At 41.0% G+C, this 19,862-nt stretch overlaps 1 protein-coding gene and 1 long non-coding RNA gene across 24 annotated transcripts in view; one reads left to right on the forward strand and one right to left on the reverse strand.

Moving 5' to 3' along the window:
* Kiaa1217 (KIAA1217 ortholog) overlaps positions 1 to 19,862 on the reverse strand; it is a 444,456-nt gene that overhangs the window by 66,588 nt on the left and 358,006 nt on the right. Inside the window, exon 1 of one of the 23 annotated variants that reach the window (XM_074056514.1) lies at positions 13,841 to 16,200. The exons of the other annotated variants lie outside the window; for them this stretch is intronic. The gene's annotated coding sequence lies outside the window, so the exon portion shown is untranslated. Of the gene's footprint in view, positions 1 to 13,840; positions 16,201 to 19,862 lie in introns of those variants that run through there. 23 annotated transcript variants of the gene reach the window in all.
* LOC141417509 (uncharacterized) lies at positions 22 to 10,413 on the forward strand. Its single transcript, XR_012442140.1, has 3 exons — positions 22 to 330; positions 4,620 to 4,824; positions 7,208 to 10,413. It is a non-coding gene; the product is annotated as an uncharacterized lncRNA (long non-coding RNA).

Below are 19,862 nucleotides of genomic sequence, written 5' to 3' on the forward strand. Positions count from 1 at the left end.
GCCTGGTTTTACCAAGCTGAACTTTGAGGGGCAGTCATTTATCAGTCCTACGCAGCAGCTCTGGGGAAGCCACTGTCATCATTCTGGAAAAAGGAAGGAGGAAAAGTAGAGGGCAAGCCACAGCTATTCAAAGAGGAGATTTGAGAAGAAACCAGAGCCCTGCAGCTCCACCCTTAGCAAGATGGAGGAGGAGAAGCCTGGGCATTCTTCAGAGACATCCCCTGTGCACCAGCTGCCAGCACAGCCATGCTCCAGCAGTGGGACAGAGACAAACAAGGAGGTGTGTGTCCCCAGCAAGAACTGGCTTGTGCAGCTCTCAGCCAAGAACAGGTATTAACACCTAGGAATAAAGGGTGAGGGAGGCAAGAAGCTTTGTCTTTGCTGGCAGGTGGGTACTGTTTAATCACCCTCCTGCCTCCTGAGCCCTAGGGACTCAGTGGAACCCAATACCATCCCGCTGGGAATTCTGTGACAAAGAACCCTAAAGGCTGGGCTTGGCTTCATGCCACACCCCTCTCCACGCTCTGGGCAGCCTGTGCATTTTGAAAACATTTTCAGGATTTTAGAGGTTCTTCTTCTGACCAAGAAGAATTCCATGACGTCTCTTAAGCCCAAATCCAGTCAGTGTTTGCAGGCTTTAAAAAAAAAAAAAAAACCTGTTTACTGCTATCAAATTGCTTTGTGGTTATTAAAGAAAAGGGGGAAGGGAACACATGGCATGGCCATTCTCCTAAGATGTCCCATTAGAAACAATATTTGGATGAAGTGGTTGTAACAAATGCCACCTAAGAGGTTGGAAAAAAGGAGCAGGAATGTGAAAACCCTTGTTTAGTTTTTTTTAATCTAATCAGCAAGGGGTTATTTCTTACCAGGCTACGGGGAGCAACACTAACGGCCCCCAAGCATCTGGAAAACATTTGAGGAGTCACAGGCTTTCCAGGAAGGGGGACATAGGGGCTGGCCTCCCTTGTCTGACCAAGCCACCATTCCACCCCTAGCATGACCCCCCAAGTCCCGGTCTTACGGTGTACCATCGCTTAACACTCATGGCTCTTAGAGTTCTTTTTCACCTGTCTCTACATGCAGGACTACTGCTTCCGGGGACTGGGGCAATGCCACCCCCTCCACCAGGAAACAGAAGCAGGGACCTCTCAGTACTGTTTGGTTAAGTGAATCACGCCATGCTCCACACATTAATCCAGTCAGCTGCCCTAGGGAGCACAGGCTTCCGTGACCTTGCTCCTTGGTGGGGCGTGGTACCATATGAAAACAGGTCTGGCTTCCCTCTCCATCTCTTCCTTCCGGCCATGTTCACAGCAATTTCCTTTCACTTTTCAAAGTGCTCCAGGGCACTGTCTGCACCGTGCACGCATGGCTTCGTCATTACTGGGACAGTAATTCACTGTCAGGAGTCTGAAAGCCAGCCCAATCCTGCGCTGAATCAGGATGACTTAAATGTTCTCTGCTAAGCAGGAAGCTTACCCCAGAGAGGGTGGAGAGTTCAGTACCCTAAGGCCCCAGAGGAGTGGCTAACGAACCAGACATGCTAATTTCCTAAACAATATCCTGGTGCCACAGATAGGACCCACTGGCCTTGCCAGAGTAGACAGTGCTCTCCAGAGGAGGGCATAGGTTGGTTCAGCACCAGTGCAGCGAGCCACTGGACACCCCCACGTTCTGATTTGGTAACTTCACCAGATTCATAGCAGCTTCGTCTACCTTGGGGTGCAACAGCCTTTGTCCAATCTCTCTGCCCAGCAGTGTATAAAGAATCCTGCAATTCATTTGCCTTTCCTTTCATTGACTAAAGCCGTAAGCAAAGTGGAAGTAATTACGTTCTTTTGAGTTAGTGTTAAGAAAATACATGCCAGTAAGTATCCAGCATTACCTCAATAGGAAATAATTCTTATACTCTGCTGAGGCCAATAATATTGTGAAATTTATTCGTAATTCTCCTCTTTTATTCATTTCTTTATTGACTTTTAAAAATCCTACATACACTGAAAGAATATTCAAAATGTGCCTGTAAACATAAAGACAATATTATAAAGGTAAGTAATTATCATGTTGGAAACATTTCAAATTCATCTTGTTTATATGGTTAAAATTGCAAACGTGGTCATTTGTAAGGCCTATTAATCTATTAATGTTTCATTTGATCATAAATGGAATGTCTCCCAGACATGAGACAGACAGACTGTTGCCAAAATTAGTGAATTCCCAGGAAAGAGATGGTACAGTCAGCGGTTAGCTTCTGGGTATATTTAAGATGAGCACTATTTCCACAATATTCTGTCAAAAGGAACTCTGGCTGAGCCCTCCAATGCTAGAACAGGTCCATGTCCAAAGGTGATTGAAATCCTCAGTTGGGAATAGAATTAATGCCAAATAAACCATTCATTTCCAAGTCACAATCAGTAACTTCCCAGAGCTGTAGGAGAGATAAAAGAAAACCACCCTTTTCCAGTGGACACTTGATATCCCAGTGGGCCACTCTTGTGTTTTCTGGGCCAAGGACAACCTCCTTTTGTACTAAAATAGTTACAGTTTGTAAAAGTACATCTCCCTTCTCCCTCCTGTAACAGATGGAGTAAATAACTTCTCTCCTTATTTATCTCCATCTCTGCACATGTGCCCACTTCCTGGTTGGACACAGTTCTTTTATGCTACAATCCTTTTTAGAATTCTCTAGACTTGTTGCTGATACATAATCATCTACATTGTCCAGCTCTAGAAAATTTCTTTTTATGACAGTTCTTGAAACACCCTCTTAACTCTTCAACATAAGCTCTAAAATATATAGAATATTGCTTTTTTTACTTATAACACATATTCTACAAAGAATTTAAAAATTGCCCCCACCAGCAAAAACACTGATTACCACCCAACAGTTCTCAATTACAAAGTGCTTTCAGTTGTGATTTCATTTCGTGGGCCTCAGAACTCAGTGAGACACAGAAGACAGGTGCTCCTGTCCTCATGTGAATGGTTGGAAACGGTGTGGGGAGTTAAGACTCTTTTCCAACTTCCTGTAGCTAACAAGTACAGTAGGCCTACCTCATCTGAGGGGGACATGTTCCAAGACCCTCCTTGAATGCCTGAACCCTGTGTGTGTGTGTGTGTGTGTGTGTGTGACATTTTTCCCTCTGCACACATACTTATGATAGTTTAATTTATAAATTAGGCAAGGTAAGAGACAATTATAACAATAGGCAGAATAAGTTACTTAAAACTTATGAACTGTTCATTTCTATTAAATATTTTCTGGCTAAGTCAACCTCAGGGAACTGAAACTGTGAGTAACACAGGAGTGGCCCAATGGAACATCAAGTATCCATGGGAAAAGTGTGTTTTTCTTTTATCCCCTGCAGTGGGGTCTCTAGAACCTCAGTGTCAGGCTTCCTCTCCCCTCTCTTCTTGCTCTACTACTCCCTCTGCTGTGGGACGCTACATCCTCCAGGATACTGAGTGTTTCTCAGAGTCACATTCTAATGCCTTTCCAACGGGGGCCGCTGAGGGCAAACACACTTGACTTTTGGCCTTTGGTGTGTGACATGGACAGCCTTGCTGAGAAGTACCTCCCTTGCTTCATTCACAGGTCCAGATTTCTCAGAGCATGGGAAAAGAATGGCTAGGACATGTAAGGGGACATGGGGTCTAATTATCCAGATAGTCTTTTGACTTAAGAGTGTTGCCTGATTTCTATTAGGTGTTAGTCGCTTGTCTCAAGAATTAGTTACATTAGCTACATAAATAATTACATATTAATTATGTTCAACTAACAGACATACCAGTATTTATTATGCTTATGTATATCATGCTCACATATACTAATGAAAGTATGTATTACTCATTAGTTATCACCACACAGGTGTCACTACACTATGAGTTTGTACATCTGTAACAGTAGGTGTTGGTATCTGGGAATCTGTGGTTCCAAGGAGACACCATTGAGGAAAGCCTGCACATGATCAGGATGCAGAGCTCAGTGCTGCACTGCGATGCTTGAGTCACTTTTCCCATAAGGCTGCCGACGTCCACTAAAGCCATGCCACCTTTCAACGAATCTCAGATTTTCACTTTATCACTTAATTAAGCACATACACTTTGATCTTGCTTCTGGGGCATGAGATGCTTTTGGGGAGGTAGATTTTCACAAAGCAAAGGGTGGGAAACACTCAGCAGATCACACAACTGATGATCACATGGGACTGACCGACAGCCTCTCTACGCCAACTGAACTGTGCAATATGCATGTGTGTGGGAATTAAAAAATTTTGTTTTTTGAAATTTTTTTGATTTTTGATTTATTATTTTTGACCATATTTGGTCTAAGCCATGTGTAATAAATCTGCAAATAAGGCATGCTTACTGTATACGTATATGCAAACACATATATATGCATGCTGTATACATATTTTACCATTAGTCACAGATACAGGATTGCTTATGGGCAAAAATATTTGTGCTGTATCTGATCAAAATTCCTGAGCATTACGGCCCCAATTCTGCTACTGAGTGACATTCCTGGGACCATATCTCTCAGCAATGCATTAACCACCAATAGAGGCTTGGGTCCCTGTCTCTTTACCTTACATCTATCTTTTTTTTTTCATTAGGGAACTGACCAAGTTGATTATGTTGTGAGGATATGTACCTTGAGGATTACTGTGACAATGTGAGAATTAAAAAGTACATATATTTTGGAATGACACTACAGACCTGAATTACCACCCAATTGATGATGATGTATGCAGAATTTTATGGTACACAACTGCAGTTTCAAGGATGGACACTTTTCAGGACCTGTTAGAGAAAATGATGGTAAGCACATTGATGGATGACAGGTGTCAACTGGAAGCCAAATAGCCATTTACAGTAACCCCCACCTTATCCTTGGGGGATACAATGCAAGGCATTCAGTGTATTCCTGAAACCATGGGTAATACTAAACCTTATATATACTATGTTTTTTCCTTCCATAAATATCTGTCATAAAGTTTAACGTATAAATTTGGCCCAGTAAAAGATCAACAACACTAACATATCATAGATTTTAGTAATTTCAGCATATTATTTCTTTTCTTTCCTTAAATTGATGTTAGTCAGCTTTTCATTGTTGTGTATCCAAAAAAAACAAGGGCTAGAGGCATGGTTCAGGAGGTAGAGTGTCTTCCTAGCAAGTGTGAAGCTCTGAGTTCAAACCCCAGTACTTCCAAAACAAAATAAACAGAAAAAAAAAGACAAAGCAAAAATCACTTCAATGAGTGCAATACACAAACACTGGAGTCTATGGAAGAATGAGTCTTGTGGTTATGTTCTTCCTGAAGAGGTGAGATGTAGGTGGGTGCATGGATTAAGAGTAGGGTTTCAGCAGGTAATAAAGAATTTCCTTTCTTAGGTTTTCTAGGCAGGAGGGAACACATGGTCAGGACAGAAGGTGGGGAAGGCCAGGTGCCCCAAGAGAATAAACTACTGGTAACCCCAAAAGTTAGTGGTTTTCCAACCTTAGTGGGCATGAGAGGGTTTGTTAAGACAAATACGTGGTCTCACTCTAGAGTATCTGATTTAGGAGTCTAAGTGGTACCTAAAATTTTGCATTTCTACCAAGTCTCCTGAGGATGCTGTCCTGCTGATCTAGGGATTACCCTTGGAGAACCATTGCTGTATGGACAAGAGGGGTGTGGCAAGGCAGGGTCACTGTCAGCTCACACAAAGATCTCCAATCTACTCTGGGCATGGTGAAGCAAGAAGGAGACCTTATAAACTTTGGGTGGCAAGCGTGATTACCTAGAACTTTCCTATTAGTAAATATTTTCCAGAATATTTGCTAGGAGAAGATGGGAATAGGAAAGGAAACTAATATTTCTAGAGACTTCTACTTACCAAATGCTTTCCAGAATTACCTTCATTAGATTCCCAGTTCATTCCTATCAGATAAACATTGTCATCTCCATTCACAGATGAACAAACTGGGGCCCAGAGACTTCCAGAGTCTTGTGCAAAGTCAAATGACAGGGCCAGGATCTATGAACTGTCAGAGCATCTTTACTGTATTGTCAAGAAATCAGTGTGGAGTCTGACCTTCTTTGAATGCTTTTCAAAGGAGGGCAAGGGTTTAAGGAACACTGGGGTGGGGCATTATTTCTGTGCAAAATCAGGTCGAGAGATATCAGAACATCTCTATTGGTTGTTGGAAGAAGTCATAAGAGAAGGGTGAAACAGACCAACCATATTAATATTATCTATGAATGTGTGGGGGAAAAGGTCTTCCAAACAATGACTCCAGGATGTCAGTGAGCCTCACAAGAGTGATCCATTTCAAAGGAATACCTTCATGTTTGCAGCTCAAATATCAAGTCAGTCAGCAAGTGAACATGATTCAGAAATCTGAGACGGTCAGCAAAACCACTGTTTCTCCTTATTTGGATAAATAACAGCCTTACAGATAACCAGTGTGGAGTCACCCATAGCCTGAGGCTGAGCTTGGCAGCATCTCTGCCCACACCCTGCCCTGACCTGCCCCACCCCTCCATGCTACGGAGGTAAGCCATCAGCCAGTCCCTTCTTCCCCACCCAGCTCTGATACAGATAGAAGCTTCCTCCTCAGAGACCAGACTTGCCTCGCTGGGTCTTAATAACACACTGCCAGATCTGTGAGCCTCCTTCTCTTGGGTGAAGCTCCTCATTCCTGAAATCAAGTAGCTCATGAGAAAAACCATGTAGCTCCTAGCCCACTGACTCCATGGAAAGAAGCCATGCTCCAAAGGACAAAAGCCCACATTAGGCAAGCAGGAAGGCAATGTCTATCTGCTCCCCCAAAACTGAATTCTTAAGTTAACATGTGTGAAGAAAAGGGTTTGGAATTGTCAGCACCAAGAGCTTTCAACTCAACTCATTCCAAAGAGAAACAAACTCCAGGTTGACCAAAATTAGCCCATCTTCCCCCAGTGCCCAGGACAACCTCCATCTCCACTCTTTTTCTTTGCATTCTCTTTTTCTCTTCTCTTTTCTGGAAGGCAACTTTGGGCAAGATTTCTCCCAGAGAAGAAATAGACAGGGGGTGTTTCTTAAAATTATGTCAGCAAGACATTGGCTCTATTCTGATGACCTCTTCTCCAGGACACTGAAGTAAACAAATGAGTTACCAAAGCATTTTGTAAAAGGTTTAATGATTCTTATTAATCAGTACCTCTCCCCACCACAGTACCCCAGGAAGGCAGTAGAGTGTGGTGAAACAGCACTGGATTATGAACCAGAAGACTTGCTTTCTCCAAAGAATCTCTTCTCAGTGATAGTCTTACATTGTCAACTGCGGTCCTGACACTGAACATCTCTGAGCTTCTGATTCTGCTGCTCAGTTGGTCCAAGAAATCCTTTTGTACTTACCCTTCTGGGGTCATGAATTATCAAATGGCCTAAATCATTGTGACAAGGGGTCATGAATTATCAAATGGCCTAAATCATTGTGACAATATTTTGTGTACAGAAATGCATGAACAACGTGTGTTATTATTAACATCACCAACAAACACTCACGAATTTGCTCAATGAGTTGTGAAGCAGAGCAAAATGAATAAAATGGATAACGTCCTCATGAATATATTTATAGGAGGGAAAAACAGCAGCTCATGAAAGAATAGAAAATCTGAATGCAGCCAATGTAAGAATTTGCCATATTATGTCCCAAACATATCATCCTTGAGAAAGACAAAGATATAGTTTAATTGTGAGAAAGACAAAGATATAGTTTAATTGTATGCCATGGACTCGAATTTAAGAAGATATCCTTCCTCATTTCTATTGCCAAGTTGATTGATGACTCTGAACTCAGATCATACTGTATAAAATACCTCCCCATTAATTTCAGACTGGCCCAACAAGTAAACTCAAATTCTGATGATTTCTAGTAAGTATGACATGAGTGATTATCCATATCTCTGCTTTAGATCCTTCTCATTCCCTTCTCATCTTATCACCTGGGAGAGATCTCTAGGTAATGAAAAGAGAATCCATGTTGTCATGGTTGGATGTACACAGTCTCCTCCCACCCCACCTCCAAGACTTTATCCTCAGATGGTGATCCAGTTGAGAGGCGCTTTGCCTTCATCGATGGGTCAATCCTTTAATGTATTCATAATTTGATGGCATTACTGGTAGGTGGTAGAAACTTCCCGAAGTGAGGCTTAGGTTACCAGGGGCATGTTCTTGGGGGCTATATCTTGTCTTGAGTCCCTTCCTCTGTTGCTCTCTGCTTTCTGGCTTCCATGAGGTGAGCAGCTCTGTTCCATCATGGCCTTCTACCATGATGTGCTCTCACTACTGGTCCAGAACAATGGATCCAGGTGATCCTGGACTGTAACCTCTGAAACAATGACCCAAAATAAATCCTTCCTCCCTCAAATTGTTTTCCTCAGGTATCTCACAGTGATGGAAACTAACATACATCATTACCTACCTGTGGCCAGAATAAAGTTTTAGTTGATGAAGAGGAGGCTGAACCAGTTAGCTCAAGGGAATTTCAAAATTATTGTCCACGCTAGTCCTGTCCTGCATTTATACTAGAAACAAGGATCTGGGTGCTTTATGATGGCTCTTGATAGAAAGACATTTATAATACCGATCAAAATTAATTCTTGACTTTTTTCTTTGGTATAGCACAAAGTATTGGTCTAATGCCACTGTAGATATGTTTTGCTATTGAACATATATGCTGAGATGTTTTCATAAATATGTTCACTGTATCTATATTAAAATATAAAAATATATTTGGGAAATTTTTATATTATTAAGATGTACTATGTATATGTGTACATATCTTTTGATCACAATTTTGGGTCAAAAATTTAAAAGTATCAAAATTCCATATTGACTTGTTTTTATGTCCCAGTCACAAGGTGATACTGAATAGAAACTTATTAGCATTTTGCTCAATTTCTTCAGATCATTGTAACAAATAATAAAAATGCAGAAACATTTTAAAACGACATATTTTAGTCTTAAACTGGTCAGATTAACATAATTATAGCCCTAGGCCGTCAACAGTTCCACATCCCTCATTTTCATGGGAACACAGAGGTTTGCTCAGATCACAAGCTAATCGGCTCCTTCGTCTAAATATATACAGTAAAATCTGCAGTGTATTTCTGTGCATTAAGTTCTGACCCCTGCAGATATCTGGTGAGTAAATTACTCTGCAGTGGGGCAGATTATTTTGTTGTTGTTTTGCAGTTATACAGCTGCTAAGAAATGTATTTTTAGATTTGCTTTCAAAGCAAGCAAAAATGGTATCTACTTTGTGGTTATGCACCCAGAATGTTCCTTCAGTTGCTAGTACAAGATGTCAGCCATCAACAGAGTGTTGTAATCGTCGTCCTTCCTCCTTGAAAGTGAACACAGAAACAGCACTAGGTGCTCATCTTAGAGGAAGCTATCAGCTCTGACCACAAATCCCATGCATTGAGGCCAGATGTGGTGCATACATATAATCCCAGCTATTCCAGAGGTGTAGAGCTAGGGAGATCGTGGTCTGAGGCAAGCCTGGGCAAAAGCTGGAGATGCTATTTGAAAAGAAAACTAAAAGCTAAAGACCAGGGATGTAGAGTTCAAGTGGTAGAATGCTTGCCTACCAAATGTAAGGTCCTGAGTTCAATCCCCAGTACTGCCCCCCCAAAAAAAAATCCTGTGTCTTAGAGGTGGCATGTTTTATGAAAAATATGCATTGACGTTTAAGCACACTATAGATCTGGCCACTGCTGTTTCTGAGTTTCTTCGTGGTCGGCATTGTTATAATTTCTTATTTGGGGGCTTTGTTTGGTAGCTCTTCCTACTCTATCCAGGGTAAATGAAAAGCAATGGTTCAAGGGATGAAAAAAGAACAAGGCAAAGCATGGTCTTTGATGTCATAGGAAAAGAAGAAGAAAAGGAATGAAATCAAGGACAGGTGTCCATCAACCAAAGCTGTTGACATATTGTCTACATTTCGGGAATATGGAGTGAGTTGGCTGCCTGCCTCGAGCTTCACTGTCACACTGGATCTTCACACCTGTTAGCTGGAGGGGCCTGGACTAAATCCACACAAAAAAAGATGTAATGAACAGCTCTTCTTTTGTGTCAGACAATAGGTCCTGAGAACCTTTCAAGAAGAGTTAGATTGGATTTTGGCACCAAAATGGCTCATTCTTTTCTGCTGTATAATTTATACTGAATTTTACTCCATGCCTTCTATGAACCCCCCAACATAACAAAGTATGGCCACCGTTTTGGTCACAGCCTTACACCAGCTGTACTATTACTCACTAATTGAAGTCAGTTTTAATTGACTTTTTTTTTCCTTAGCTGTGACTGAAACAGTAATACTCATTCACTCTCAAGCTCTCCATGCAACCGGTCTTTCCAAAAATCAAGGAAACAACATTAAACAATTATTAAAACTTAAAAACCTGCTCTTCTATGTGATACCTAGTTTGAGTGGTAGCACATTCAAGTTGTAAATTATTTGCCATCGTGAAGAGGCTGGCTTTTGAAGATAATACCATACAACTTTGTTGGGCAGGTATTATTTTATCCACAGTATCTCATGATGGGAAGCAGCTGCTTTGCAGTTGACTGGATGGCCTATTCTCCTTCCATAAAAATTTTGGATAACCTAAATTCGGTTAGTTTCCCAGGCCCATGCATTCCCATCAATGAACCCTAGCACTGTCTCAGGATTTCTAGTTCACTTTTAGTAAGCTAACTGAGAAGAGAGAGAGATTTGAGCTGCTATCTGGAGGGTCAGTAAAACCTGGCTGTCCTCAGCTAGATGGCTAAGAGATGTCCTATGAAGTCATCCTAAGCCTACCAAGAAAAAAAACTGGTGAGACCCAGATGGATGAAAACAAAAGCAAGGACAGCCTGTGTGGCACTGGATATGGTAAGGGGCTGGACTGGGGACAGATGGCTGTGCCTGGTTTTGTCACTTCCTCATTTATTTACTTTTTGACAGGGTCTTGCACTTGCTAGGCAGGAGCTCTACCTCTTGAGTCATGCTCCCAGCACCCCCTTTTGCTTCAGTTATTTTTCAGATAGGATCTCACGTTTTGCCCGGGAGTCAGCCTCAGACTGTGATCCTCCTACCTATGCCTTTTGTATAGCTGGACCACAGGCATGAGCCACAATCCCTGGCTTGCTGGCTGAGATGGGAGCTAACTTTTCGACTGGGCTGGTCTTGAACTACTGTCTTCTTGATCTCTGACTCCTCAGTAGCTGGGATTATAGACATGAGTCACTGCACTTGGCCATTTCCTTATTTTGTGAAATTGATCAAGTCTCTCCAACCACTCTGGGCCTCCTGGGTTTCAACTCACAGGCAAATGCGTTATCACCCATGACGCCTAAGCCACTTTCTCTGTCTCTAAAGCCAAACAATCTAAATAAGTCAGTCCTGCTCATCAAGGAAGCATCAATGACCTAGGTCAGGTGTAGTTTCTCAGTCACAAATCTAAAGTCACCAGCTCTATTTCCTCAAAAGCAGACAAATTGTCTTTCACTCCTTCAAATTATGTGCAAGTGGAGATTGCTACCTCACTGGGTAAGGCATTGCAGGGAGGAGACACGTTACCAGGAGGTGCTATGTATGTTAAAATCCTTTTTTCTTTAAAAGATTAACATGTGATTACCCTGAAATTTGTATAAAATAACACATGTCACCTAAGACATTTGAAGAAATGTATGGTCACCTAAAATCTTGCTAGGACCCAGGGTGCTAGGCTGACATGAGAGAGAACAATTTACAATGGTCTGGAATGCCCTGATAAGGACACCACAAGGAAGACAGAAAACTAAAATCTCAGCCAGAGAATGACCTGTAGGCACAAGGGAAACCACTAGAAAATCAAGGACATATGCCCTGATTAAAGCCATTTCTGGTAACATCTATATTCGTAAGAGTAAAGGAAGGAGATGTGACTTGATCATCACAGGGCAACGGGGTACACTCACTACAGTCCCGCAACAGCTTGACGCTCCTCGGGTGCCAGTTCCAGCACCTGCTGAGGATGGAGGCTCCCTTCTACCTACTTTGCTGCTTAGCCGACTCTGGATTTCAAGCTGAAATGGGACTAGAAGCGAGCTGCCTTCACCCTGAACCCCAGATTCTGTGTTGTAAGGAGCAGCTGCACCCTGTGGTGACACCCTTGGCAGTAATTACTTTGCATCACAAATCTCCCGGATATTTTCACTGCTGAGTTGATGTCTCAATCACTAGAAGGAGTGGGAAGAGAGATGCCAAAGGTGAAGCTCTGGTCCTGAGGGGGCTCAGCTGGCTGTCCTGACTCCAGAAACTTCTCCTTCAACGTCTTTTACCTTTTTTCCTGGTCTCCTCCTAAATGAGTCTCAGCCAGGCACCTGGAGCCAGCAGTCTCAGTTCACAGACAGCATCTCACTTCCACATCAAGCTCATAAACCTGCTCCCTGCTCTGTCCCACAGATGCCTATTTTATAAGCCACACAGCACTTGAAGCAAAGAAAAAAGCTCAAGGCTCTTCAGTAAAAAGAGCAGTGCATTCAGTGGCGTTCCTACCTCCATACCATTTGATGTTCACTCTTTTCATTTGACTCTGACTAACTTGTAACCAGGTCCCTGGGTAAACAGTCAGACGAACAGTGTCTGAAGATTTGGATGCTGCTAATCTAAAAAAAAAAAAATCCAAAAAAGTACAAAACAATTTATCTACAAGCCAAATAAATACTGCTCATTTATTACCATTACTCTCAAGATAAGTTGGGTGAATTTGACTTGAGACCAAAGCTCTCAGCTATTGGTAAGGCTGTGTGTTGGAGGAAGCAAAAATAGTTCAGATTTAAATCTCAGCTCAGCCACTTACCAGCATGACTTGTAACTTCATCCCTCTTGAACTCAGTTATCCAATCTTAAAATGGGTGTGATACCACCTCTATTGTAGGGTTACCATGATGACTAAATGAATGATATATGTCAGTAAGACCACATGGCAGATCATGTCTCATGTATATTTAACTCATCTATAAATGGATAAAAAACATCCACACTCATGTGGACAAACAGATCCACGCACATGTATTCCTTTAAAAGAAAGTTGACTGACTTAAAAAGACATTGCTAGTATTAAATTCCTTCAAAAGAAATAAAAGCAAAATGCAGTTATGGAGTTATTACAAGAGTAAAACCATCACTCAAATAAATATGACTTCTGTCAAAGCCCTTTCCAGACAATTATTAAACCTGATATGACAGGCTAGTATCTGTTGGCTAAAATCTGTAAACGTTTTCAGTATTATTTCATAAGGCTCAAATAGATTATTTCTTTTTAAAATTTTTCAAACCAAAGATAAAAGAGCTGTATTTATTTTAAAATGAAACTAATTTTTAGAAGAAAAACAACCTCAACTAAATCTTCCCTAATGTTAACAGACCATACTAATTACTCTCTTCATTTACACCATGCCTTCAAATTTTCTGCATTTGTCTGAGACACTGACTGTGCCAACATCTTCATGAAAACACGGAAAACTGTCACAAAACACATAAAATGAACGAGCTCTATACAGGCAAACCACGTTGACGTTTCAAGTCCTTTCCTAAATTATAAGGTTAAACAGAAACAAAATGACAAGATTTGTGGATGGGAGGCAGCCGAGTGTGACTTAAGTGAATCTTTTAAAAACCAGACTAATGCCAAACAAAGAGCTCTCCTAAGCTGAGTGCAAGTTCCCATAAAAACCTTACTGAATTGTACACAGAAGACTTAACTCGGGTGAGTGTAAGTGTGCTAAAAGCGTTTCTAAAGATTAGATTTTGTTAGAAAGACACAGTTCTTACCTTCTGTCTTCCGGGAACCTTTCTTTTCTAGAGGAAACTTTCTAGAATTGCAGAGACCTGGAAGCCACCCATCTCTCAAATTCTTCCAGCTTTGCCTGGTGACTTAAGGCAAGGCTTCTCTTTTCTCACAGAAGGAAGCTTTTAGTCAAAATAAGTGGTTGAAAGGAGCAGAGTCCACCCTTGTTAAAACTATTTCACGGACATTCAGAGGTTTTGTTTCTGCTCTATGAAAGTTAAATCCAAGTAGGAAGGGTTTTCCTATCCCAAAAACCAGCATAACTAAAACCAATGCTGAGCTAACAAGAAATGTTTCTTCCATGTGTTCTGTCTGGCAGAAACTGCAAACCATATCAGGGAAACACGTGATGTTTATAAATACAATATGGCTCGTGTTGTCATAACCTCTCAATGACAAAAAAAAAAAAAAGTGCAAGGAAAAGCAAGCAGCCACACAGCAGGAAAGATGGGATTTGTATCACTTGGAAGCTGTGTATCTGATGTGCATATATTACCTTCCTGTGTCTTAAAAATTAAGATTTTTACAAGTAGGAGTAGTGAGGAAAAAAAGAAATATCAGCCAAGGGCTGGCCAGGGCATTCAAGTTGTTTGCTGGGTAATGACTGCAGAAAGAGTAATCCCTTATCAGGTGCAACAGAATCGTCCTTTTGCCTGTCAGAAGGCGCTGTATAAAAGGGACACCGTTAAGTATATCACTCACAAGAGAGATCTGTAGCGTTAACTGAAGCAAATAATAGAAGGAAGGCAAAGCTTTCACTTAGCCTGAAACCCAGAACTGATGTGAAAAAATGACAGATGTCTATAACATTATCATTGATTATTGGATTTTCCCATCTTCCAGCCTGTCAGGCCGAGGAGGATGGTAAACACATCTGTCATGTTCATCATTACAGCTTTAGGATCTGGCACAAAAACTACACTAGAGGAAGGACTCAGGTCACCCAATGGCTGGCAGAAAGAATCAGCAGTGTTTTACAATAACAGAGTGAGTTCAACTGTCATAAAACCACCACATGTATTTTTTAAGTCTGAAGGTATTTGAAATACCAACTACCGGGTGTAAAAGCAAGATTTGTCTGAGTTACAAAGATGGCACAAAAAAACAAACAACCAAAAAACAAAACCCCTGATATTTTATTTAGATTTGTCACCTACAGATTTGGTTTATTTTCTGTCATAGGTGAATGGAACTCCTAAAACCCACCCCTTCAATTAAAGAGTGCATGTCTCACAATCATTTATTTTAATCTGACAACACCAGATATGTTTACCAACTATTGCTATCAAATTACACTGATGGAATGGGAAGGGTGTTAGGACAGACAGTCTTCCTTGTTTCTCATTTGGTCAGCAGCCCATACCAGGAGAAACTGTGAACTGTGCTGTAAACCTCAAACATTCGTGTTTATAGATCATTGTAGTAACCTTATCAGATGAGGCACTGAAGGAAAGCGGGACAAAAAAGTGCTGAGGCAAGTACCTCATTTTCCATTCAGCCATTTAGTGAGAATCAGGGCAGGCCACGGGGTATGTGAGGATGAATGACATGGGGACCTGGTCTTTGAAATTCTAAAGTTTACAAAGGAACTTAAGATTTGTGCATCAGTAATTACAAGGCAGGTAGGAAAGGAGAGTGTGCTAAGATAGTGAGGGAGGGAGGGAGGAAGGTGAAGGTCCATGGAATTTTCCAGGAAGGGACAGAGATGAGGTCTGGAGGTAAGGGAGGGAATGAAAGGCTTGATGGAGAGAGAGGCTTTGGGGACACATCTTTAGAGACAGATTGGCACATGGATACGTGGAGGTGACCCAGGGACACTGATGATGAAGAGTGTAATGGAAAAGGACAGAAGTGACCTCAAGAATGATTAACTAGTCAATTCTAGGGTTCTGCCTGGCTATGAACCCATCCCACCCCTCACCAGCTATGTGGTATCCAGCAGGTGCACTCGCCTCTCTCAGCCTCAGCTTCCTCAATTGAATCATGGGTAATAGGAATTCCTCTCATATTACATGGTTGTGAAAACCAAATGAGAAAAAATGCACAAAATGCTTAGTAAGGTGCCAGGCACAGAATAAGCACACTGTGAATGTCAGTTCTTAATACCACTGCCATGTATGAGTGAAAGAGACACTAAGGCTGGTCAAGGAAGATGTCAAACAAATGAGAAAATTAGCTCAGATTGTTAACTGAAATTTCCATGTCTATGGGATTCTCTCCTTTTCATTACTTTATTCATCCCAAATTATTCTTCTCAATCAGAACACAGTCCTATGGAAAAAAGAGCTCTGAGTTCTGTGGCCACTGAAGACACATGACATCCATCCTTCCTTCCTTCCTTCCTTCCTTCCTTCGTTCCTTCCTTCCTTCCTCCCTCCCTCCCTCCCTCCCTCCTTTTGCCTTCTTTGACCCTCTCTCTTGATTTTTTTTTAGAATAGTCAGCAGAGAACAGAATGGGGCAAAGTAAAATATAAAAAGATACCATGAAATAGATACACAACATTAAGAAATGAAACAAATATTAATAAAGGATATTTTGTGTGTTTTAAAATCTTATTGAGAACAGTTTAAAGCTTGCAAAACTTAAATGGAAATAGCAAGGAAGGGAGACTGTGGGTTAAATACAAAGAAGCAGAAAGAAGTGGGCGCAAATCCTGTATCTGACATTCACCAGATGGGAGCTTGGCAAAGACCTCTTTGACCTCAGTTTTATCATCTGAGAAAATGGAGTCAGCACCCCTACTGTGCAGACTTGTTGGTTAATTTAAATAATATGTAAACTACTTTAACACACTGCCTACTTTGCAGACACAGAAAGGTCTATTATCCTATATCAAGAACAACAATGGTATAGAATGAATACTGTTTGTATCCTGACAGATACTGCAAAGAAATTAACAAGAATTCACATAAATCATTACAATTCTATAAAAAAAATAGAGTCAAAGTGGAATGTATAATGTGAGCAAGAAGAAAGTAGGGAAATTAAAGGAACAAAGCCAGCACACAACATACTCCCCATAAATGCCTGTACCCTTGTTGTGGGTGGGCCACAAATTTAATTCTAAGCTGTAGAATAGCAGCACAAAGAGGGAAAATGATCATTTACAAGATTCAAAGTATACAAGTGACAAAAATAAACCAGGAGAAGCACAACTATTTCTGGGGATGAGAACAGAGAGATATTTTTACAGTGGGTCCTCATTAATGACAGAAAATGAATAATACACATTTATAGCACTATCATTATGGTACTCCGTGCACTCCAATACACTACTGTTTACATTCTCCATCACGAGGATGCTCGACTGGCGTTCTGAGTGAAGCAGAGATGAAAGTACCATGGTTTGTGCCTCTCCAGAACTTGGACATGTCCACAATGATCACAACATAAGAACAAGGTGCAGCACGGCCCAAAAGGGGAAGATTAATTCTCATAGAACATTTGGGAAAACTTTGTGGAGTGAGGCAGTCTTTTATTTAGACTCTAAAAGGAAATTTTAATTTTCTTAACATTTTATTATGGAAGTTTCCAAACATAAAAATGTAGAGAAAATAATATAATGAACTCACACCATCCAGCTTTGGCATTTTACCAATTTTGTTTCATCTACTTTCACTTTCTTCTTTTTCTTTCTTTCTTTCTTTTTGTTTGCTCAGTATTTTGAAGCAAATCTCACTCATCATGTCATTTAACCTGTAAATACTTTAGTATGTTTCATTTTTGAAAACATAACTATCAATCTCTTACTACATCCAACAGGCTTACTAGTTATCCCTCAATGTCCTCTGATTCTTAACACACATTGAAATTTTCCATGTAGTTTTAAAGATGTCTTTTACAGTTGGTTTGTTCTACTCAGGATCCAACATGGCATTTGGTTATAGTATAGGAGAACCCTGAGAAATTTAGTGCTCCCTTCTAGACTTTTTTCACACCACCAGTTTGTTGAAAAAAATCAGATAATTGTCCTATAATATGTTTAATGAGCACATTTTTGAAAAACAGTGCTGTGTCTTAGTCCATTTTGTGTTGCTATAACAAAATGTGTGAGGTTTTTTGGCTCATGATGCTGGTGTCTAAAAAGTCCAAGATAACCTGGTACTGGTACCGGGTTAGGGCCAGACTTTGTCACAACAGGGCAGAGAAGCAGAAAGGGAAATGACCATGTACAGAAGGACCCACGCATGTGGGATAGCCTTGCTTTATAATAACCCACCATTGTAAAAACTAAGCAAGTCCAGGGAAAACTACATTAATTCCTTCTGAGATTAGTGCTGTCATGGTCCAATCACTTTTTACCAGGCCCACCCCTTAAAGATCTACCACCTCCACTACCACTGCAATGGTGACCAGCTTCCAGCATATGAACCTCATGGCAGGTAGGTATGTGGGAAAGCAGAGGAAATTTCAGACACTTGGGACAGGAGAAGTCAATGTGGGGAGTGAGAACTGTATGGTGGCTTGGTAGAGAAATAATGAATTCTGTAACTAAAGCGCAGAACACTAGCTAAGAGCCTTGGGTATGGAGCCAAGCTACTGGAGTTCCAATATCAGCTGTCTCTCTCTAGTTATGTGGCCTTGGAAAACCTTCTTAGCACAAGAGCATGGGGGCCTGCACCAATGCCTGCCTCAGAATTTTGTCTTGAGAATTGAATGAAGTTACCCATGCAAATATCTAATAAATGCTCAGTTAGCTATTAGGTAGTAGCCAATGGATCATCTATAAGGGACATTGCAGAGTGACATGGATGCGCTCTGGTGACTGGTGAGTGAGGAGTCAGACAAGAGAAGAATCATCGATAAGTCGACATTTAAAATCCCACCTCCTTCACAACCTAAAACATGCAAGTGTGTGTCGGTGCATGTGTGCACATACATGTCAACACAGTCATTCCATCCTTCAAAAGATAAAGAAGCAAGGAGGATCTAGGCTTGGTGATAAAACAAAAATTAGGAATTCTTTTCTTCAACAGGATACACTAGAAACGCTGAAAGAATATCATTGTGAAGACAACTGTTCAGAAGTTGTTGAACATTTGGGTCTTGAATTCTAGAGATGGCAGGATTAAGGATACATTTAGTTTCAAGGGTCATTCATACTGGTCTAGTAAGCAGGAAGATAAAAACCACAAGTGCAAAGGTTCAGATTAAAAAAAAAAGAAGAACCAATTCATAAAACAAATCAAAACCAAAAAACCCTCAACTGGTAAAAACCCACCTAAACACATTAAAGATCATTTGGGAGTTAGGGGAAGAAGGAATAGCAAGTGGAGGAGCTGGGGGCTGCTTGAATGTGGGCAAGGAACTTAGCCATGGCAGCAGAATGGAAGCTAATGGTTTCTAAGGAGACTATTGCTCAGAGTCACACACAAATCTCAGACAGAAGATGATTCGAGGCAGAGACTGGTTTGGGTATAACGAAGTCATATAAGATGCAGGGCCAGTTCTGGGAGAGTGTTCTCAATGCAAGACTGGCAGCTGTCTGCATACAAATAAAACTTAAAGACATACAAGTGAAATTCACAGGAGACAGGAGGGAGAGACTAATTCATGACAGCAGAGAATCCTGGGAAATAATCTCAATGCACCCAAGAAGACGGTGAAGCCCAAAACCATGAAAAAGTCACCAGGTTTGGTAAAGTAGTGGTCCTTTTAGAGAAACACATAATGGAATGGCTTTCCTTTAAGTTGTATGTAATTTGTGAATTCAAAATCCTTTGAGGACATATATAAATTGTACAATGTGGTGAGGAAGGACCCCTGGAAAGTGAATGATCACAACTACTCTCTGATATAAGGATACAAAAGCCATGTGATTAAGTCAGGACAGGGAAATTTGCACCCACATGTAAAGAATCAGAAGTTGGGTGAGCTCAGTTCCAGCCAAGAATCATATTTCATTAAAAAGTAGAGCCTCAAAAACACTCAGCTAGATGCTAAATGAAAAAGTAGACAAAGGCTTTCTCCACCAAGCCTAAATTCCATGCACACTCTGAGGCCCA

The sequence above is a fragment of the Castor canadensis genome, chromosome 15, assembly GCF_047511655.1.
Source record: "Castor canadensis chromosome 15, mCasCan1.hap1v2, whole genome shotgun sequence".
Lineage (NCBI taxonomy): Eukaryota > Metazoa > Chordata > Mammalia > Rodentia > Castoridae > Castor > Castor canadensis.